The following is a 24,706-nucleotide window of genomic DNA, read 5'->3' on the forward strand; positions in this document are numbered from 1 at the left end:
TCCAATATCTCATCAGATGTGTATGACTTGCAAGTAACCTCAGGCTAAAACGCAACAAAGGTCTGGAAATTGAAATCAAGGATGGACCATGGAGGTAAGACCAAGAAGAAAGACAGTCACCATCTGAGGTAAAAGGCATGGTCCAATGCTGTCTGCTGCTCACAATAAGGACCGGCCAGACCATTGGAGGCACTGAGCATGTCATCAGTCTGGATTGGAAATCAAGGCAATTGTCAGTCTTTGGAGAACGATTGTTTGAAGTTACGTTAATAATCCACTCCACAACAGCCTCTTCAACCTTTCCTTTGAGAACTGTATGAGAGTTTGCATGTGTGTTTTATGGCTGTACCTTTTATTGATACACTACTGTGTTGCATTTCCTATTGATCCAGAGGATCCCCAGCTGTGCTACTGCTATAGAAGAAAACCAATATAGTTTATACAAGTCCATATATGATCTCTGAGCCCATCCTGAGGAATTTCATGGACCATCCAAAAAGAGTACTGGAACATTGCACTTGCAGCACTGCAAAGGCTTATCAAGAGCTCAACACTCATCTGTGCATAATAAAACACAGGGATGAAAATCCCCCAGAAAATGTAAACAGCCTACCTGTCCCAACTCATGCTTGTTGAGGTGTTGCCTCTCATACCATATTAATGCTGCTGTAGCACGTCTGTTAAAAACACTTCGCCCTGGCTCGAACTCACAGGAAAACCCATACAGCTGAAATAGCTAGAGGTGAAGGGGTCACAATATTGTAGACACGGGCAGAAAATAGTTGTATTTTGTAGTTTACTTGAAAATAACTTTTCAAATACTCGAGGGAGTTGAATATCGTTTATATACTAAGTGTATAAAACATTAGGAACCCCTGCTCTTTCCATTACATAGACTGATTCCAGGTGAATCCAAGTGAAGGCTATTACCCTTTACTGATGTCACCTCCACTTCAATCAATGTAGATAAAGGGGAGGAGACAAGGCTTAAAAATCATTCTTTAACCTGAGACAATTGAGACATGGATTGTGTATGTTTGCTATTCAGAGGGTGAATTGGCAAGACAAGAGAATTAAGTGCCTTTGAACAGGGTATGGTGGTAGGTGCCAGGCCCACTGGTTTGAGTGTTAAGAACTACAACGCTGCTGGGTTTTTCACACTCAACAGTTTCCCATGTCTATCAAGAATGGTCCACCTCCCAAAGGACATCCTGCCAACTTGACACAGCTATGGGAAGCATTGGAGTCAACACAGGCCAGCATCCCTGTGGAACGTGTTCGACACCTTGTAGAGTCCATGCCCGACGAATTGAGGCTGTTCTGAGGTCAAAAAGGAGGTGCAACTCAATGTTAGGAAGGTGCACTCAGTGTAGAGTTAACTAAAAAGCAACTATTTTCTTTGATATTCAAATACAGGTCTCAGAAAAACAAATCATATTTGAAAATACTTGAATATATTAAAGTTAAAAAATGAAAAATAATAATAAAATGGTTGCCAAATCCCAAAAACGGGTAGGTCTGGGCAGGTGTGATGTAGTTTGTTGATATGATGTTGTTGATTGTATGTTTTCTAATGCTTATAAAAGAGAAAAAAAATGTATTATGTAACATGCTAATAAAATTTTAATGTTAATTACAGTTTTATATGTCACAGGCACAAGAGCAGTGCAATATTAAGTGTTACTGAGAATGCTAACAGTAACAAAACATGGATACTAAGTGTCAAAAGAAAAGTAAATATCCCAAAACTGCCTTGAATCAACTATAGCCAAGGTAAGAGGAAAATCATGTTAGTTTGTATTCTGAGTAAACTATCCATTTAAAGACGGTATAGAGTGTTTGAAACAAGAACACTTACCCTCAGATGGACAAAGGGGTTGTTTTTGCTAAGCATCCAACTTGTTTGCAAATGGCTTTGAATTACTCGGTATTTTCAGGTATCATAAAATGTATTGCAGCCTTCTACCTTTTGAGCGGAATGTTGAGAGACATACAGTAGTTGAGCATCATAACTTCATTGGTTAATTGGTTTGACTTGAAAATATTATTTTTATTTACATTTGAGTCATTTAGCAGACACAATGGACATTAGGGATAATTAAATCTGTATTCAAATAGCTTTATAAGTAGTTGCTTTCTCAGATCTGTATTCAAATAGTTTTAGAAATTAGTTACTTTCTGAGATGTATTTAATTACATTTTACATTGAAATTTAGCAGACACTCTTATCCAGAGCGACTTACAGGAGCAATTAGAGTTAAGTGTCTTGCTCAAGGACACAGACAGATTTCTCACCTAGTTGGTTCAGAGATTCGAACCAGCAACCTTTCGGTTACTAGCCCAACGCTCTTAACCACTGATATGTATTCAAATGGATGTAGTCACCTCCAAAGTAATTATTAATTCATGTGAACGAAACCAAGGTCAACCAATATTCTACCCTGTGAATTGCAGTTTCATCTCGGTTGACGTTCAGGTTTCATCAGGTTTGACGTTTCTATGACCGTTTTCCTTTAAAGCAGTATTTTTTTAAGGGGTTGCTTTGAGCAACTGCAGGGGGAAGACAAAGAGACAGTGAGCTTTTAGAACACTGACGAAGAGTAAATTGTGGGGAAAGGATAGGGCCCAACTTTAGGCACAATAGAATGCGCCATCAAAGCAAGAACATTAACCCCGCAGCTGAACATGGCAAGTAGCACAGAACAGGCCTGTTGAGTATCATTGACCTGGAGGGTCTTTGTGAGATAGTTTCAGTAACAACCACAGAATAGGACAGTTCAGAGACGTAGCTCATTAAGAGCAGAATCTCTTTCCTGGTGATGAAGAGCCTGTCAGGGCTGAACTCACATCAAACAGCAATACGTTCTTCCCTGACTGTCTGAGCAGAACAGGAGGTATCAGCCTGGCCTCAGCCTGGAAGCAGTGCAAAAGAAACCGGAGACTCCATCACAGGTGGACTGCTGCGAATGTTGAGCCAATATGACACCTTTTGAACCATGCTGATGTACACCTTCTGTTGCTCTACTGTCTCCTGTGTGTATGTACCTTCCTCTGACAAAAGCAACTCTGACAACAGACAAGACAAAAGCTTGGTGGAGTAACAAGTTGTGCTGAAGATTGTCCTTCTTGTTCGGTTCCGGGTTGGAGCGAGCGGTCGCATCTACACTTCGGTCCGCAGGTAGTATAACTTTTCATTACATTTACATTACATTTCATTATAGTACAACGGTTTGATTTGTCTAATCTTAGCAATTTCTTCTTAGCTAGCTACATAGCCGTCTTTGTATCAAAGTTAATTGCGTAATTATCGTATTTCGTCGTCCTAACGTAGTCTACACTGCTATCTGCCCAGCAGCTAGCTAACGAATACCAGCACTGTAGAAACTATTCACTCAACTGAACGACTCGATTAGTGTAGTGTTAGCTAGCTACATAGTTGTCTTTGCTGTCTTCGTATCCAAGATAATTGTGTAGTTTAGAGTGTGTAGACTTAGAGTGATTATCTTAATTTACCGAGGTTAGCTAGCCAGCTATTTGTCGTCCTTAACGTAGGAGATACTGCTAGCTAGCTAGCCAACAGCTAGCCAACGTCTACCGAATAGAACACATATGTCAGAGTCAAGGCCCGCGGGCCACATCCGGCCCGCGAGAAGGTTTTTTACGGCCCCTGGGATGATCTTGATTTATTATTAGAACCGGCCCGCAGACCGCAGCAAGCCGGCAGCCCGCAGATCTTTTACACGCACCAATACTACATTTCCCACAATGCAACGGTGACGCACCGAGCAGTAGGCTGCTTCATTTCAATATTTATTGGCACAGCAGTCGTCAGCATCACAGTAAAATTAACTTTCAGATACCCATCAAAAATGGCAAAACGGAAGGTGGACACTGAGAACCGGGGTTTCAAACAAGGTGGGAGTCGGAGTATATGTTCACGGAGGTAGCTGGAAAACCTGTGTGTCTTCTGTGTGGAGAAAGTGTGGCGGTACTGAAAGAGTATAATCTGAGACGACATTATGAAACGAAACACGCGGACAAAAACAAGAATATGGACATGGAACAAAGGCTACAAAAGGCAGAGGAATTAAAACGAGGCCTCAAATCTCGACAGGCTCTGTTCAAAAAAGCCAAATCACAAGGCCAGGCTGCTGTCAAGGCCAGTTTTATTTTGGCAGAAGAGATCGCTAAATCAGCCCGGCCATTTACGGAGGGGGATTTCATCAAAAACTGCATGATTAAAGTTTGTGACGAAGTTTGCCCAGAAAAAGGCAACTCTTTTAAATGTGAGTCTGAGCAGAAACACCATTGCCGAGAGAGTAGACCAGTTGTCCATCAATCTAAAAGAGCAGCTTGTGAAAAAGGGAAAAGATTTCATTGCATATTCCTTGGCTGTGGATGAGAGCACCGACATTTCTGACATTGCCCAGTTGTCAATTTTCATCCGAGTGGACTCCAGCCTAAGCGTGACAGAGGAGTTTTTGGCTTTACGTCCTATGCATGGCACAACTACGGGGCATGATTTGTATGAAGAGGTGTCAAGATGTGTAAATGAGATGGAGCTGCCTTGGGAAAAACTCGTGGGTTTGACAACCGACGGAGCACCTGCGATGTGTGGACACAGGAGCGGACTGGTGGCGAAGATACGGGAAAAGATGCAAGAGGAAAACGCGACAGGTGAGCTGACAGCTTATCATTGTATCATACACCAGGAAGCGTTGTGCGGTAAAGCCTTGAAAATGGAGCATGTAATGAGCATCATCACGCGCACAGTTAACTTTATCAGAGCCAAAGGTTTGAATCACCGCCAGTTCAAGGCATTTCTGACGGAGTTAGAAACGGAGCATGGTGATTTGCCTTATCACACAGAGGTGCGATGGCTAAGCCAGGGAAAGGTGCTTCAAAGATGTTTCGAGCTTCGTGAGGAGATTTGTCTGTTCTTGGACAGCAAAGGGAAAGACACAACACAACTCCGAGACGAAATGTTTCTGTGTGAAATGGCTTTTCTGTGTGACATTACGAGTCATCTGAATGCAATGAACTTGCAGCTGCAGGGTCGGGATCATGTCATCTCTGATATGTACAGTACAGTGAAGGCATTTAAAACCAAACTGACTCTGTGGGAGACGCAGATGCGGAAAGAAAATTTGAGCCACTTTCCCAGCTGCCAGACCATGAAAGAGAAGCTCTCTACCAGTGCGTTCCCGAGCGCACAGTTGGCTGATAAAATAGGTATGCTTGCCGCTGACTTTCGACGCCGATTTGCTGACTTTGAAGCACAAAAAAGCAGGTTGGAACTGCTCGGTAACCCATTTGCTGTTGACGTGGAAAGCTCACCACCAAACCTCCAAATGGAGTTGATTGACCTCCAATGCAATGATGCACTGAGGGCAAAATATGCAGCAGTGGGTGCTGCGGAGTTCGCCCGTTTCCTCCCCGACACAATGCCCCAGCTGCGCATCCAGGCTGCTCAAACGTTGTCTATGTTTGGCAGCACATACCTGTGTGAACAACTTTTTCTTTGATGAACCTGAACAAAACATCACACAGAAGTCGACTTACTGCTGAACACCTCCACTCAATTCTGAGGATTTCCTCAGCTCAGAGCCTTACCCCGAACATTGATGAACTTGTGGAAAAGATGGGACACCACCAAGTATCACCCTCAACCTCAAACAAGTGAACATTACTGTGCAATCACATATTTAGAGTTTTTACTCAGTTCAAGTTTAAAAGTTAAAGTTTAATATTTGTTTTCACTGCATGTTACTTCTCCTTAAACAAAGTGTTGTTTTTGATTAATAGATTTTTGCACTTTATTTTATTGTATTTCAATCCAATTATATTTTAAAAATATTTCAGTTGAGTGGATGATAGAAAATTGCTATTATTGTTTTTTTCTTTGAAGTAAATTTAGCCCACTTTTGCTAAAATAGAAAATATAGGCTACTGATGGTGCCTTGAATACCGGTTTCTTTCATTTAATGTTCATGTTATGGGGATTTTTATATAAAGGAAATTTGTCTTTTGTGTCTGTTGAAAATTAAAGATTACTGACAGAGCCATAAGAAAATATTGCTTTATTTATCTGATCATATTGGAATATATTTGTTAGGTTTTCAGTAGGTTCAATTAGGTTCACTAGACTATATGCGTCATTTAAAAAATTTTCAATGAACATTCGAACAGTCCGGCCCTCGGCTTGTAGCTAAATTTTTTATTTGGCCCTCCGTCCATTTGACTTTGACACCCCTGGAATAGAACTTCAACAACCCGGTCAACATTCCGCTTCGCTCCACAGGTAGTATCACATTTTCATTTCACTTCATTACAGTACAACGGTTTGATTTGTTTGATCGTAGCTAGCTAGCTACATAGCCGTCTTGTATCTAAGACAATTGTGTAGTCTAGAGCGATTTTCTAGGTTAGCTAGCCAGCTATTGTCGTTCTTTTAACGTAACGTAACGTAATCAACACTGCTAGCTAGCCAGCTAGCCCCCGAATAGCAGCACTGTAGAAACTATTACACTCGACGGAACGACTTGATTAGTGTAGTGTCAACAACGCAGCCACTGCCAGCTAGCCTACAAAGTCAACAACGCAGCCACTACCAGCTAGCCTACTCCAGCAGTACTGTATCATTTCAATCATTTTAGTCAATAAGATTCTTGCTACGTAAGCTTAAATTTCTGAACATTCGAGACGTGTAGTCCACTTGTCATTCCAATCTCCTTTGCATTAGCGTAGCCTCTTCTGTAGCCTGTCAACTATGTGTCTATCTATCCCTGTTCTCTCCTCTCTGCACAGACCATACAAATGCTCCACACCGCGTGGCCGCGGCCACCCTAATCTGGTGGTCCCAGCGCGCACGACCCACGTGGAGTTCCAGGTCTCCGGTAGCCTCTGGAACTGCCGATCTGCGGCCAACAAGGCAGAGTTCATCTCAGCCTATGCCTCCCTCCAGTCCCTCGACTTCTTGGCACTGACGGAAACATGGATCACCACAGATAACACTGCTACTCCTACTGCTCTCTCTTCGTCCGCCCACGTGTTCTCACACACCCCGAGAGCTTCTGGTCAGCGGGGTGGTGGCACCGGGATCCTCATCTCTCCCAAGTGGTCATTCTCTCTTTCTCCCCTTACCCATCTGTCTATCGCCTCCTTTGAATTCCATGCTGTCACAGTTACCAGCCCTTTCAAGCTTAACATCCTTATCATTTATCGCCCTCCAGGTTCCCTCGGAGAGTTCATCAATGAGCTTGATGCCTTGATAAGCTCCTTTCCTGAGGACGGCTCACCTCTCACAGTCCTGGGCGACTTTAACCTCCCCACGTCTACCTTTGACTCATTCCTCTCTGCCTCATTTCCACTCCTCTCCTCTTTTGACCTCACCCTCTCACCTTCCCCCCCTACTCACAAGGCAGGCAATACGCTCGACCTCATCTTTACTAGATGCTGTTCTTCCACTAACCTCATTGCAACTCCCCTCCAAGTCTCCGACCACTACCTTGTATCATTTTCCCTCTCGCTCTCATCCAACACTTCCCACACTGCCCCTACTCGGATGGTATCGCGCCGTCCCAACCTTCGCTCTCTCTCCCCCGCTACTCCGGGCAGCCGAGCGGAAATGGAGGAAAACTCGCCTCCCTGCGGACCTGGCATCCTTTCACTCCCTCCTCTCTACATTTTCCTCCTCTGTCTCTGCTGCTAAAGCCACTTTCTACCACTCTAAATTCCAAGCATCTGCCTCTAACCCTAGGAAGCTCTTTGCCACCTTCTCCTCCCTCCTGAAACCTCCTCCCCCTCCCCCCTCCTCCCTCTCTGCAGATGACTTCGTCAACCATTTTGAAAAGAAGGTCGACGACATCCGATCCTCGTTTGCTAAGTCAAACGACACCGCTGGTTCTGCTCACACTGCCCTACCCTGTGCTCTGACCTCTTTCTCCCTCTCTCTCCAGATGAAATCTCGCTTCTTGTGACGGCCGGCCGCCCAACAACCTGCCCGCTTGACCCTATCCCCTCCTCTCTTCTCCAGACCATTTCCGGAGACCTTCTCCCTTACCTCACCTTGCTCATCAACTCATCCCTGACCGCTGGCTACGTCCCTTCCGTCTTCAAGAGAGCGAGAGTTGCACCCCTTCTGAAAAAACCTACACTCGATCCCTCCGATGTCAACAACTACAGACCAGTATCCCTTCTTTCTTTTCTCTCCAAAACTCTTGAACGTGCCGTCCTTGGCCAGCTCTCCCGCTATCTCTCTCAGAATGACCTTCTTGATCCAAATCAGTCTGGTTTCAAGACTAGTCATTCAACTGAGACTGCTCTTCTCTGTATCACGGAGGCGCTCCACACTGCTAAAGCTAACTCTCTCTCCTCTGCTCTCATCCTTCTAGACCTATCGGCTGCCTTCGATACTGTGAACCATCAGATCCTCCTCTCCACCCTCTCCGAGTTGGGCATCTCCGGCGTAGCCCACGCTTGGATTGCGTCCTACCTGACAGGTCGCTCCTACCAGGTGGCGTGGCGAGAATCTGTCTCCTCGCCACGCGCTCTCACCACTGGTGTCCCCCAGGGCTCTGTTCTAGGCCCTCTCCTATTCTCGCTATACACCAAGTCACTTGGCTCTGTCATAACCTCACATGGTCTCTCCTATCATTGCTATGCTGACGACACACAATTAATCTTCTCCTTTCCCCCTTCTGATGACCAGGTGGCGAATCGCATCTCTGCATGTCTGGCAGACATATCAGTGTGGATGACGGATCACCACCTCAAGCTGAACCTCGGCAAGACGGAACTGCTCTTCCTCCCGGGGATGGACTGCCCGTTCCATGATCTCGCCATCACGGTTGACAACTCCATTGTGTCCTCCTCCCAGAGCGCTAAGAACCTTGGCGTGATCCTGGACAACACCCTGTCGTTCTCAACTAACATCAAGGCGGTGGCCCGTTCCTGTGGGTTCATGCTCTACAACATCCGCAGAGTACGACCCTGCCTCACACAGGAAGCGGCGCAGGTCCTAATCCAGGCACTTGTCATCTCCCGTCTGGATTACTGCAACTCGCTGTTGGCTGGGCTCCCTGCCTGTGCCATTAAACCCCTACAACTCATCCAGAACGCCGCAGCCCGTCTGGTGTTCAACCTTCCCAAGTTCTCCCACGTCACCCCGCTCCTCCGCTCTCTCCACTGGCTTCCAGTTGAAGCTCGCATCCGCTACAAGACCATGGTGCTTGCCTACGGAGCTGTGAGGGGAACGGCACCGCAGTACCTCCAGGCTCTGATCAGGCCCTACACCCAAACAAGGGCACTGCGTTCATCCACCTCTGGCCTGCTCGCCTCCCTACCACTGAGGAAGTACAGTTCCCGCTCAGCCCAGTCAAAACTGTTCGCTGCTCTGGCCCCCCAATGGTGGAACAAACTCCCTCACGACGCCAGGACAGCGGAGTCAATCACCACCTTCCGGAGACACCTGAAACCCCACCTCTTTAAGGAATACCTAGGATAGGATAAAGTAATCCTTCTCGCCCCCCCCCCCCTCAAATGATTTAGATGCACTATTGTAAAGTGGCTGTTCCACTAGATGTCATAAGGTGAATTCACCAATTTGTAAGTCGCTCTGGATAAGAGCGTCTGCCAAATGACTTAAATGTAAATGTAAGATGCCATTTCCCTGATACGTTAATATTCTCTGCCTTTCAACAAAAATAAGTGGTAATTGAAAGAAATAGACATATGGAATGTGACTGTAATAATCAATATTTCTTTCTTCATCCCACTGTGCTCGTGATAACAGTATTTTGACACTCTAAAACGGCAAACTGTCTAGGCCCATCTTTACATTGTTTCAACCGGTAAGTAATCAAAATAAATGTGGGATCATCATTGTCTAAGCAGGTGTGATGTCTCCCTAATACATCTACAGAGTGTGTGTGTGTGTGTGTGTGTGTGTGTGTGTGTGTGTGTGTGTTTAGCGGAGCCCAGAGCTGATCCTCTGCACTAAGCCAAGTCCTGCACAGTGACTGGATGTGACAGCCGAGACAGAATTATTATTTAGCCCATTATCCCTCCAGTCACACTGCTGCCTGGGAGCCATCACACCTCTGTCACACCACCACATAGGCTACTGTACAAACACATTCAGCAGCATCTCCACCAAACATGAAGCAGTACCACTACCCAGCAGCATCGGTGGCCATTGGATGAGAGTTGTTGTCCTTTCCAACCTTGGAGGTTTGTGCAATGACTTTTTCCATGTAACATTGGCTATGCTTAAATGAATGTCTTTTTGTAAACGTCATATGCCTGTAAATATCCAGTTAGGTACTTGTGGTGCTCTAAACAGTAGAGTAAACTATTAAGCTCCGAGTAATTGCTTTGACCTGGCTTACCTCCGGACCTCCACATTCTTAGGCGACTCACTTATGGGTGCATCACTGCATGAGATTTCTCAAAAGAGAGAGCCATTGTTAGTTGAACATTGAAGGCTATACAAACTATCCTGACTCAAGTAGCCTGAGTCAGAGCTTTTTATTACGCAGTCGTCTGTTGGTCATGTTCAGGGGCTTGGCTGCCATGAAACAGTACCTCTAGCAACCCAGGAGGCACACTAGATTCACTCCGCCTCTGCTAGATTAGAAACATACTGTCTGGGAGGTGACGGGCTGAATGGAATTGTAAATCTGTAGCCTTGTAATTGGGATTTCACAGGACCACTTTCATTATTTTACCCTGAATAGATAAGAGTAGAATTCTTGGCGGAATACTACATCTACCAAATGCTACTTTACTCTTGTTCACTACTCCTATTTCCCTCCTCCAAGATTAGACTAAATTGTGACAAAGGCACAAGTTATCAGAATGAGAAATTCAAGATAAAATGTTGAATGGTAGAAATTGGATACATCATCATACTGGGAGATTCAACAATATTGCTAATACTGGAACTATCAACTTTTCAATGTAGTTGTCATGCAGTTTCACAACAAACTATTGAAACTTTCTAAATCCCCAATGCAATCAGCCATCACCAGTTTGCAATAGCAAGTGTGCCAATGGCCAAACTGTGTTTTAAGCATTTGTGTATTATCAATTAAACATCTGTTTTGTGTCAGTTAAGCAGGTAGGAGTCTGGATGTATTTTTGTTGCACGACCACACACACACACACACACACACACACACACACACACTCACTCACAGCTCCTAAGGAAGCCTACATTGTTCGATACCCTAAACTCCACACGCCTGGCGCTATGGTGGTGTGTTGCTCTTCTGTTAACCACATTGTTTTGTCTAACATACGGAAGTGCTGGTCAGTCAGCAGCAGTGAAGCTGAGACTGGGACATGGAACAAAGCTATATTCTTCTATTTGGAAAGGCAACTCTTTTTTGGAAGGTATTTACAAATTGACACAAAGGGGGTATTTACAAAGGGAGTGTTAAATCCCGGGGCTACTGGGGTCAGGTTCCTGCTGTTGCAGGTGTTTAGGAGGACATTCGCTCTAGCCTCTGCCTTTTAAGAACAGAAACATTATATGATCCCAATTACATTTGATTTTACAGGGGCTTTATTAATAGTCCAATAGCGTTTTGAAAAATGGACATTTCAATATAAAATAATCAATGAGCACCAAAATGTGAATTTCATAGGAGCATGTCAAATTGGGTGTCAAATGAAAGCTAACCCAGCCAACATGTCCAGGTAGGCCCCACCTGGATTTTATATGGGCTTCAACTGGGCAGGGGCTCTAAATGGATATCTTAGCTGGTGCTCAATTAGGTTATAGAGTGGATCCCAAACGGGCTGTAAGTGTGGAATCTGATGTTCTTTTTTCAGGAATAATGATTGGGACCCAACCGGGTTAACCATTTGGGTCACAAGCAGGCAAACCCATGTGGGCTACAACCCAAGTACCAAATGGGCCCTGAATCTATTCTAAATGGGTTGAAAGTGGGCTGTCTGGTGTGAATATGGTCAGGGTATGTCTATGGGCATGCCAACTGGGTCACACGTGGGAAAACCCATCTGGGTCACACGTGGGAAAACCCATCTGGGTCATAACATGGGTCTCAATTGGACCCTAGTCTTCATGCTGTTACTTGCGGTGGATATTTATGCACTTTAGCCCGCTATCACAGAAAACGCTCCCATCAAGCTGGTTACCCCTCTGAGTCACAAATGTGCTCTGGAGACAACTGCTCCAGCCATGGTCACCACACAAAAATAACAAAGAGCTAGCACTGCCCAACGTATGTCGTAATGGACACATGTCGCTAAAACTACCAGGGGAGAAGACCGGGTAGCCAATCCATGCTACCCCAACAATCTCTTACTGCTAACACCAGACAAACACTAACCTGATGTTCCAACAATGAGCAAAGCAGGATCTCCAACCAGGAACAGGGGATGGAGAAACTGTGGTCCTCTCCTCACTGCCGCACAAACCAACACTACTTCCAACACCAACCACAGGCGTGTAACGAAAGAAAGTAGCAACAGGCAGTATCCAGATGTCACAAATACTTTGTATGTGTACCTCAGTATGTAACTCCCAATCAAAGCAGTGCCCACAACATAACCCCATAGACAGAAGGGTTAGCCAAACAATAATCACAAAGCACTTTACTTTGAAATATCACCTTAACCAGTTGGCAAATGTTACCAAACCAATGCAATGCAATTCCAGGGAGTAACTCCACAAAAATCCCAGATGAGCCCCCACTTGTTACAACCTGGCTCAAGATTGTAACAAACAATGGGAAACCACACACTGAGTAAATTCATTTACAAAATGAAGTTATTCCCTAAATAAAGTAAACACTGACAACAACAACCAGATGAGGCATGACGGTCAGTCAGTAAATTAACTGCCAAAGCCACAACGAAACAACCAAAGGTATGCATGGAAAGAGGAATCTCTTGCTGAATGGGGAAACAGTGGCTCAGCTGAGCTTTCACTTTCCTACTCTGCCCACCAATCTCCTGCAAGATGTAAGCACAGCAAAACCCAGTAGACAGAGCAGGGAGGGGCCATCACTACTCTTTGTAAAGAATTTCTATTTTGTTATGAAAACTTATGGTCGCCCATCTTTTGATTATAGCTAGCTTAATTTCAGTCAATTGCTCCTGCTAAGGTCAGGCTCCATTCAATGTAAGCTTCTAACTTCATCCTTCTAGACAGCTAGATATAGCTATCTATCTGGCTAATAGCCAGAGCCCTTGAGCTACCTAGCTAGCTTGACAACTTACAGAGTTACACCACTGCATCATGGGCCGTCGCCTGCCGAGCTCCTGATGGGCAGGAGGCTGCGTTCCCCATTGCCTGTCTCGCCGGCTCAACTTAAACCCTGATGGCCTAACAGGAAGGCCTTCGCTGAGAGGGACAAACGTCTGAAACAAACACAAACTGGAGACTTTAATTGGAGACACCGTGCTAAGGAGAGGCCAGAGCTGACCGAAGGTCAACGCGTGTGGATTACAAACTCAAAGACACCAGCAATAGTGCTGAGGAAAGCGGATGCCCCACGCTCCTATGTGGTGGACACAGACTCAGAAGAGGTACGGAGGAACAAAACACACCTCAGAGTTCTTCCAGATCTACCAGCCACACAGACCGAGGCCACAGAAAATGCACAAAAAGAGGGTGAAGGAGAGAGAATGCTCACAGAGCCACAAGCGCGCCCAAAAAGGGATGTGAAGTCACCAGAGTGGCTGAAAGACTATGTTACGTGAAGAGAAAACATACTGCTGGGGACCATACCCAGCAAAAAGAGACTGTACCTAAGTTAATGTTCATACTGTGTGATTTAATGCTTTCATACTGTTTCAGGATGGGAAGTAGCATGTTAGAGAATAATACTGGTTTCCAAATTGCATTTCAGTTATGCATGTTGAGTTCTTGTTCATGGGAGAGGGGAAGATGTAGTAGGATGTCCCTTGGGGTGTCCGTTCTAGAAGAAAAAGAAACGCACACCTATAAAGACGAGGTGCTGGCTAGCGGAGTAGAAACTGAAAATAAAAATAAAAAGAGAGCCGCACACTCTTGGAGCTCAGATGCAAAAATTTAATACCAACGTTTCGACACCTTGGGGTGTCCGTACCTATGTAGGACATGCAAGGGTTAGGTTAATAAACAGGCTGGAGCTAGAACCTCGTTGTCGCGCGTCTTTATATTAGATCATACTACAAATATACAGTGAGAATGCCCAGATTGTGCTGTGGGATCAGAGATGCATGCTGAGAGAGAATGCACTCAATTTATACCCTGGCACAATGAATACTGGCAAATTCATATATTCCTTTAGAATATAGGCTGGCATTGAACAAGCCACTGGATGTGACTAGCCTACATGCCACATTAGTAAGCTGCGCTTGGCATATCAGTTCAGAGGCAAAGAGTTTTCATGTCTATGAGTTCCATGTCTATGTCTATGTCAATAACCATCCCAATATTCTGTTAATACTCTTGACTGAAAAGCATGTGGAATTTGCTCTAACAATAGTGCTGTATAGATTCAAATGAGCAGTGAGTATTTCAGTACAAGTGTGTTTTTTTATAGAGAGGTACTCTGTCAGGTGGTCTTTCAGAAATGCAATGTCCATTAAATCACCATGGAAACCTCTCAGAGAATCTACTGCAAACATTTAAATGAACAGTCCTCAAGTCTCCACTGTCCCTGAGGGCCGAGGCTTTTCTCAAGACTGCCTTTTGACAGAGGGCTTATACAAGCGCTGATGGTTAGAATATCTAATGTGGGCTGTGGATATAGAAAGTGGTGAGTGTCTATTAAATATGTATGATATATCCTCAACAGTTTTTGTCTGCTATATTTATACAAGAATCATCCATTTGTTCATACTGACCTGAAAACTGACATTGGAGAATTTAGACTAACCGCAAGATGATGACATGAAATGTGATAATAGAAGAAATCCAAAAGGTAGCCTTGGTATGTAGGCCTACTCTTTGTAAGACATAATACAAAATGAGCAGATATTGCAGGGGGAATAGCATGAAAATAATAATATACCCAGCTAGCACATAATGTTCTGAAAACCATATGTTTGTTAGAGTTTGCATGATTAATGCCTAACAAAGTGAATTTCCATGCGTCCTATCTGTGCATTGAGTTCTAAAAAAAGTTAACACAAAATAAGCTAGCAGTGTTATTCAAAATCATATTGAAACATTCAGTGAAAGTTAAGGAAATTAGTCAAAAACCTCCAAATAACCTATAATTTCTGTTCTCAGACATTAATAAAACCTCCCAGGAAAACTTTCAAGGAACCAGAGTAAAATGTTTTCAGAACCTCCCTGCAACCTAAAAATAAATATTCCCAGAACAGGTGAAAGTTCTCGGAAATTTTTTAAAATGTTAAGTTTTAACGACCAAAAACATACATACTCTATGATCTGACTAAATTGATTGCAGCATTTAGTGATCTAGTTTGTTCCTATAGCTTCGCCCTTTACGTTCTTACGCGTATACATATATACATGTAGTACGTCTCTAGTCCGGTCTCGAGACCCCACAATGAGTGTATCGGTCTTGTCTTGGTGTCTGATACATTTGTACTCAGTCTTGACTCGGTCTCTGATAGTGAGGAATAATTTCTTGCCAAGACCAGTGGAGTAAAAGCGAATAATTACCAGCTTCCATTAAGTCAGCGCATAAAACCGCTTAACCAGGCCAAATATATACACTCCTTTCTTGAAATATTATATATATATATTCATTTATAATATTCATTTATATTATATTATATATTTATATTATATATTATATATTTATATTATATTATTATTATTATATCTATTATAGACATGTTTGTGTAGTTCGTGATTCTGAAAGGACAGCAACCGTAATACCAGTGCACTCACTTTTTGTAAAACACAAAGGGCCAGTGGTGTAGTGGAGGGTATACGCGGGGTATATAACCACTTTATTTTCAGTGGGCATTGCGTGCCTACTCACTTCTTAATCCTTACTAATGCGTATCAAAGTATTGTAGTGGAGGTATACGGTTTATCAATTATGTAGTACAATTAATAAATCATGCACAAATTAGCCTACACAATCGCAAAGCACGTGAAATATATTCACATGTGCGGCACACACCCTAGATTCAATGGAATATTATCTGTAGACAGCAAGTGCATGCCGCACTCAAATGGTTTAAGCATGGAGCAGCTCTCAGAAGAATGACATTGGTAGCTGGTAGGTTAGGAAAGATGTTTCAATTCATGATATCTACCAGTAAATGCTAACTAAGGAAACAATTGGTATGCAAACCTGTTATTGGAAAAATGTAGACCAAAGTGTTGGTTAGCAGGGTGCGCAATATGATGTGATGCTGCAATATTGTCCTCATGCTGCTGTTGCATCAGGGGCATACACATGGTTGGGCAGAGGCCCACCAACTAGGGAACCAGGCCCCGACAGGCCCACCCAATCAGATTGTTGTGGACTTAGACCATCACATTTTTGTCTTTTTCTATAAAAACAGGTGTGATTTTGAGAGTGAAAATCTGAAAAATCTATAGGAAAATTCATATAAAACCATAGGAAAACATGTTTTTACACAGGGTGCCTTTCCTTCGCTGAGTGGGCCGTTTTGGGAACTTTTTTGGCTAAACTAGAGTACACCCACTTCTCCAGGTACCACTACACCACTGCATAGGGCCGATGGAAAGACAGCAATCACACACAGTATGATGTTAAAGGATAAGCAGCCCATAGACTCTGACATAATAAACCAGTAGGACACAATCATAAGAATACAAAAACACAACCATTAAGTTTTTCCGAAATCGAAATGTACAACTATTACTTACCATTGCAAAAAGCATTTCACATTTAGCACACAAAGAAACCAGTTACCAAAAGTTTAAAGTGGAACTGACAGCGTTTTAACTACTTTGCAGCTATGAAATTAACAGACAATCATAATATCAGTAAAAAATCTAAAATTCCCAGTTTATGCTCCAAAACCAATATTATAAGATGTTTTAAAAATAGGTTCTATTTGACTCAAAATTCCATGACGTACACTAAGGCATTGTTGGCCGAATAAATGGATGCAGTTCAATGCACGATTCATATAATTCACCAATATATTTCTTGGTAGTCCAAAAAATATTGTTGGAAATCACAGCTTGTCTGATTCATTGTTTGCTGCCTCCATTTGGGATGCACTGTTCCACTTTCAATGACTCAATATTCTGGAAAAAAACAGGCAAATGTAACTAATGCTGGGAATGTCATTACAATCAAACTAGCAAGGGCTATGATCACAAGTCAGTCATAACGTGGCTAATAGTCTAGCATATCTATTTATGTAGCAAGCTAAAAACATGGAGTCTAACGTTAGCTAGTTAGCTAGCTAGCTAGCTGTAGCTCATAGGAGGATGTCATGTCATTGGAGGAGTGGGTGAGTGAGTGACGTTTTCCCCTCATTGTTTTTCGGTGGCTTTACACAGCTAGAGATTCAGTCATCATTTGGTTTTTCGGTGGCTATACACAGCTAGAGATGCAGGTGTCAAGTACTAGTTAGTCAAGAACAATCTAGATAACATGTCAACTGCCTAACCAGCTCTGCTTATGGCGAGTAAAATGGTCAGAGTGAGGTGTTCTTTCATTTGGCTCCGAAAGTAGCTAGCTGGCAAGCTAGCCAGTTATCTTGGGTGCTTGGTTGGGACAAGCATGCATTGGCAGGCAAGCTGCAGAAGGACGTGGAGGCTACAATTCCCCATCGTTTATCAGTGCAATCTTCACAGCCAACTAGCTGAAAAAGTTTGAGAGGGTTTATCTAATGTTCCTTCTTTAGATTTTAGCTCATCTTACTCTGTCTAGCATTAGTTGTTGATCTTGTTCATGGTTGTTTGATCATTAGGATTGTAAAGTTCCCAAATGTAAGAGGACTCCTGTGGTGTTTACAGATTTTCCAAAATTCATTCAGGTGTATTTTGTGGCCTTTAACGAATGTGCTCTAATGATCTGAAGTCACGCTGTTGAAACAGCCTGTAAACACACAGTAATGTTAAAAGTGAAGGATGGCAGGCCCGTGTGCAAATGGCTTGTTTGTTAAAAGGCCTACTGCAGCTCTGATTGACTACAGCTTGCCAGTCTGTGTATAAGATAGATGTTTTATTAGGATTCATTTACTGCAGTGTCTATTAATTGTCCAAACGCATGGCCGCTTTCCAACTCGATATTGATATAGAATTTCCACAAATGTCTTATAGGCAGACCACACTGCTCACGTCGCACGCGCGAGTGTTGCAAAATAAATTTAGAAATCCATGTTATTCAATTATTGCCCCCACACTGCTCTCGCGTGACAACGAGCGTCTGCGTTGCCAAGGGCTAAAATAGAAGTCATACCTATTTCTGACGCAGATCGCGCTGCTTGTCCAACCTCTCCCATCTCCTCATTGGTTTATAAAAGCAGGTACCCACGTACCATCACCTCATTGGTTAAACCCACGTGGATGATTGAAAGACGAACTGTTTTGCCGGTCATCGTGGTAATACTATGAAAGTTTAAATGCCAATCACCGTATAAATTCAAAGATGAAAAAGCCTGGAAGGAGGAGAGATGACTACACGATTCGGTTGACCGTTTTATGTGTGGATTAATTGTCGGAGTGGAGGACCTTGTGCATTTCAGGTAAAATAACAACTCAATGTTTATATCCTAGGACAAATTAGATAGCAACAGCAAGCTAGCTAAATAGGACAAATTAGCTAGCAAGTGCAAGCTAACTAAATAAATTGCCATAACTGTTTAATGCTTTTCGACCTGTCCCCAAATAAATGTAATTGGTTCAAAATCAAATTAAATGTATTTGTCACATACACATGGTTAGCAGATGTTAATGCGAGTGTAGCGAAATGCTTGTGCTTCTAGTTCAGACAATGCAGTAATAACCAACGAGTAATCTAACCTAACAATTCCAAAACTACTACCTTATACACACAAGTGTAAAGGGATAAAGAATATGTACATAAATATATATGAATGAGTGATGGTACATAACGGCATAGGCAAGATGCAGTAGATGGTATTGAGTAGAGTATATACATATCAGATGAGTAATGTAGGGTATGTAAACAAAGTGGCATAGTTTAAAGTGGCTAGTGATACATGTATTACATAAAGATGCAGTAGATGATATAGAGTACAGTATATACATATACATATGAGATGAGTAATGTAGGGTATGTTCACATTATATTAAGTAGCATTGTTTAAAGTGGCTAGTGATATATTTTACATAAATTTCCATAAATTCCCATTATTAAAGTGGCTGGAGTAGAGTCAGTGTGTTGGCAGCAGCCACTCAATGTTAGTGGTGGCTGTTTAACAGTCTGATGGCCTTGAGATAGAAGCTGTTTTTCAGTCTCTCGGTCCCTGCTTTGATGCACCTGTACTGACCTCGCCTTCTGGATTATAGCGGGGTGAACAGGCAGTGGCTCCGGTGGTTGTTGTCCTTGATGAACTTTATGGCCTTCCTGTGACATCGGGTGGTGTAGGTGTCCTGGAGGGTAGGTAGTTTGCCCCCGGTGATGCGTTGTGCAGACCTCACTACCCTCTGGAGAGCCTTACGGTTGTGGGCGGAGCAGTTGCCATACCAGGCGGTGACACAACCCAACAGGATGCTCTCGATTGTGCATCTGTAAAAGTTTGTGAGTGCTTTTGGTGACACGGCAAATTTTTTTAGCCTCCTGAGGTTGAAGAGGCGCTGCTGCGCCTTCTTCACTACGCTATCTGTGTGGGTGGACCAATTCAGTTTGTCTGTGATGTGTACGCCGAGAAACTTAAAACTTACTACCCTCTCCACTACTGTCCAATCGATGTGGATAGGGGGTGCTCCCTCTGCTGTTTCCTGAAGTCCACAATCATCATCTCCTTAGTTTTGTTGACGTTGAGTGTGAGGTTATTTTCCTGACACCACACTCCGAGGGCCCTCACCTCCTCCCTGTAGGCAGTCTCGTCATTGTTGGTAATCAAGCCTACCACTGTAGTGTCGTCCGCAAACTTGATGATTGAGTTGGAGGCGTGCATGGCCACGCAGTCGTGGGTGAACAGGGAGTACAGGAGAGAGCTCAGAACGCACCCTTGTGGGGCCCCAGTGTTGAGGATCAGCGGCGTGGAGATGTTGTTACCTACCCTCACCACCCGGGGGCGGCCCGTCAGGAAGTCCAGTACCCAGTTGCACAGGGCGGGGTCGAGACCCAGGGTCTCGAGCTTGATGACGAGTTTGGAGGGTACTATGGTGTTAAATGCTGAGCTGTAGTCGATGAACAGAATTCTCACATAGGTATTCCTCTTGTCCAGATGGGTTCGGGCAGTGTGCAGTGTGGTTGAGATTGCATCGTCTGTGGACCTATTTGGGCGGTAAGCAAATTGGAGTGGATCTAGGGTGGAGGTGATATGGTCCTTGACTAATCTCTCAAAGCACTTCATGATGACGGAAGTGAGTGCTGCGGGGCGGTAGTAGTTTAGCTCAGTTACCTTAGCTTTCTTGGGAACAGGGACAATGGTGGCCCTCTTGAAGCATGTGGGAACAGCAGACTGGGATAAGGATTGATTGAATATGTCCGTAAACACACCAGCCAGCTGGTCTGCGCATGCTCTGAGGACGCAGCTGGGGATGCCGTCTGGGCCAGCAGCCCTGCGAGGGTTAACACGTTTAAATGTTTTACTCACGTCGGCTGCAGTGAAGGAGAGTCTGCATGTTTTGGTTGCGGGCCGTATTGTCCTCAAAGCAGGCAAAAAAGTTAGTCTGCCTGAGAGCAAGACATCCTGGTCCGTGACGGGGCTGGTTTTCTTTTTGTAATCCATGATTGACTGTAGACCCTGCCACATACCTCGTGTCTGAGCCGTTGAATTGCGACTCTACTTTGTCTCTATACTGACGCTTAGCTTGTTTGATTGCCTTGCGGAGGGAATAGCTACACTGTTTGTATTCGGTCATGTTTTCGGGCACCTTGCCCTGGTTAAAAGCTGTGGTTCACACTTTCAGTTTCACGCGAATGCTGCCATCAATCCACGGTTTCTGGTTTGGGAATGTTTTAATCGTTGCTATGGGAATGACATCTTCAATGCACTTTCTAATGAACTCGCTCACTGAATCAGCGTATTCGTCAATGTTGTTGTTGGACGCAGTGCGGAACATATCCCAGTCCACGTGATGGAAGCAGTCTTGGAGCTTGGAATCAGATTGGTCGGAGCAGCGTTGAACAGACCTGAGTGCGGGAGCTTCTTGTTTTAGCTTCTGTCTGTAGGCAGGGAGCAACAAAATGGAGTCCTGGTCAGCTTTTCCGAAAGGAGGGCAGGGGAGGGCCTTATATGCGTTGCGGAAGTTAGAATAGCAATGATCCAAGGTTTTAGAATGAGAATGACCTTGGTAGATAATGCGGTCGACATTTGATTGTGAGGAATTCTAAATCAGGTGAACAGAAGGACTTGAGTTCCTGTATGTTGTTGTGACCACACCACTTCTCATTAACCATAAGGCATACGCCCCTGCCCCTCTTCTTACCAGAAAGATGTTTGTTTCTGTCGGCGCGATGCGTGAAGAAACCTGCTGGCTGCACCGATTCATTAGCGTCTCTCGAGTGAGCCATGTTTCCGTGAAGCAAAGAACGTTACAGTCTCTGATGTCCCTCTGGAATGCTACCCTTGCTCGGATTTCATCAACCTTGTTGTCAAGAGACTGGACATTGGCGAGAAGTATGCTAGGGAGTGGTGCGTGATGTGCCCGTCTCCGGAGCCTGACCAGAAGACTGCTTCGTTTCCCTCTTTTACGACGTCTTTGTTTCAGAGTTTGTTTTGATATTTTAACCTGCGTGTCATGATCGTGTTCGGTGTAGGGGAACAAAATATATTTATGTACGATGGCGCACGTGTGTAGCCGGTTTGGGTTCCGTGTTTATGAAGACGTGAAAATGACCATATCCAAGTGGTTGCTTGTCAGAAAATGTTTTAAAAAGTGTCAAATTCTTCCTGGGGGTGTATATGAACAGATTTTAATAAGATGTCATGTTGCTAAATGCTGTCAGTTCTACTTTAAATGCAACAATGTTTCATACACAAGTTATTTTCAAAGAGATGGCTAACAGCAAGTGCGCTGCAATAAAAAACAGTTCCACTAACCAGATTATGATCATTTGAAACTTAACTTCTTGTTGAAAGTTATTCTTGAAAAGGGAGAAGCTAGCAACAACATCCGCTTTGATAAAACCTGCTGCAGCGGTTGCAAACTAGCCGACAACAAAAGATTGCTAGCTAGACTGTGGGAAAACTACTACTCGCTAATGCGCAGTAACCTCTTGATCTTCAAGAAAACAGAAGTTTTCATACGTTTTTGAAAAACAGCCCCACCCATTAAGTCAAAATGTGATTGTTTGATTCCATTGTGACTCCCAAATTTTGCCATAATACAGTTGAATGGCAGATGCCTCTATCTAGCTTCTGATGGCCTAGCCAATGGTTGATTTAGCTAGCTAGATTTATCTCCCCAGAGACCAGTAAAATAAAATCCTGATTGGATATTTTTCTCTTCCGAGTTAACCTTTTCCTTTCCAACAAAGATGGAAGAGATTAAATCAGAAAATCATTGAAAATATTATTATTATTATAATAATCATTATTTTACAAAATCCTTAGCCCTTCTCTGAAGGCGTAAAAGGCCCATTGTTCCCATCTGTGTTTGGGTTAAAAATCACTATTCTGAATGTAGAATCCATTTGTTTTTCTGAAATATGAACACAAAAATACAGGACATTTTGAACTTATTATAGTGATGATATGACAAAATTACAATCTTGGTCTTGAATTGGACTTGTATTTTTCTGGTCTCGCTCTTGACTCAGTCTTTACTCCAAGTCGATTTGCTCCAGTCTTGAATCAGTCTCGCTTTAGGTGGTGTCGAACACAACACTGCGTATACTGGTTGAAAATGGCAGATTTGGGCACTGTCAAGTGCCTAATTTGGAACGCAGTGGCTGCACAGTAACATGCTATAAATGACATCAGAGCTCTGCACTTTATTGCACTGTATTTGTTTGGACTGACAGCCATTCTCCCTCTAATTGGCCAACTTTTGCAAATGTTTTATGGGTCAGGGAAATGCTGTAAATTAAGAGGACTCAATTTGTTTTGAAAGATGACCGTTGTGTAATAAATACCGCTTTGATGTCATACAAGCAAACCAAACTGCTTTGAGTCCAAATGTGCACTTCACATTTCCATATCATAAAACTCATGTCATAAGCAGTGTCAACTAGGGCCCTATGAAATCTGTTACATTTATGGGCCTGATTCCATTTAGTTTATTCACAAATTCAGTTTCACACGTTTTGTTTTTTCACACTTTTTTAAAACTAGAAAAACAACCTAATTGGATGTTCAAATTTCATAACAATGCTTAAACCCCATCAGGAGACCTCAAAAGTTAAGAAATGTTGACATTTGGGGGTTGTGACCATTTTGTTGTGACCATTGTTTGTCTGTAGTGCTCATGTGATTGCAGAGTTTGCAACGGAAATGGCCACTGGATTGATAGGCTACCTTGTAGTTAACATCTAATTGAGAAGGTTTTTTTAGCAATATCAAAAGCTTTCAAATTATGTCCACCTGACCCAGATTGTGATTTATAATGGGCCGTTTTTGGATTGTGATGTTGGGGATGCAGGATTGTGTTCCAAACAAAACAACTACAAGTTTGCTTGCTCTAGTTCCTCAACGGCACAGCTAGAAGAACAAAATTACTTAGGAACTTGTGCAAACTTTGGTGAGGTATGTGGCCACTTGGAGACACCAGTTAGTCCTCTCACTCAAACCCTTGTCATGTTATTATCTCATGTTGCACCTACCCTACATTTCAAGGAATATTATTGTCATGTTACTGAAGGTATCCTGAGTATTTTCAGATTTTGTGATCAACAAACGTGGTGTAAAGTAAATATAAAATACACATAAAATCAACAGTGTAATGTTTGGATTCAGTATTGTGTCAGGAGATCTGTTGTGTCCTCAATATAGGTTTAATATTTTCCACATAATCTCCAAACGGTTCCCTTTTGATTGCTACCAGAGTTATGCATTTCATATTTCTTCTGTAAGAAACATTTCAATTTAGCCCTATCCATATAGGCCAATTCCCACGAGTGTAAAGGGTTCATTCAAAGAGTGAGAGATAATGCCTAGGAATCAAAGAATCCCAGCCACCCCTGTGGCATGGATTAGTGGATGCATATCTCATGACTGATAACATGGGTTCTGGTGGAGGGGGTTTAAAGTATTAACGCCCCTCGCACACACAAGCCCTAGGCCTACATCAAAACTCTTCCTGTGGCTTTTGATGGGCAAACAGGTACTGGAATAAGTCTGAAAAGTAAAACAATTAGTTATAGTGATTTGACTTATATCAATTTTGTTTATGAATGATTAAGTGGTTAAAACCACCACCAATAATTACCAAAGATTAAGTAACAGAATCACTGCAACCTAATTGGCTACAATGGGAAATCATAATGGTCACAAACCACAGTTGGGTCACCTGCTGGACCATACTGTTATGTTCAGCTCATAACTGTTTCCTTTGTCTTTCTGTTGCCTGGTGGTCAAACCAAGAGTGTTAAAGCAGTCAGTCTGGATCAACCCCTCCCTCTCTCTCGCTCTCCTGTCAACGTCACCT

This window comes from Oncorhynchus masou, chromosome 22, assembly GCF_036934945.1.
Source record: "Oncorhynchus masou masou isolate Uvic2021 chromosome 22, UVic_Omas_1.1, whole genome shotgun sequence".
Classification (NCBI taxonomy): Eukaryota; Metazoa; Chordata; class Actinopteri; order Salmoniformes; family Salmonidae; genus Oncorhynchus; species Oncorhynchus masou.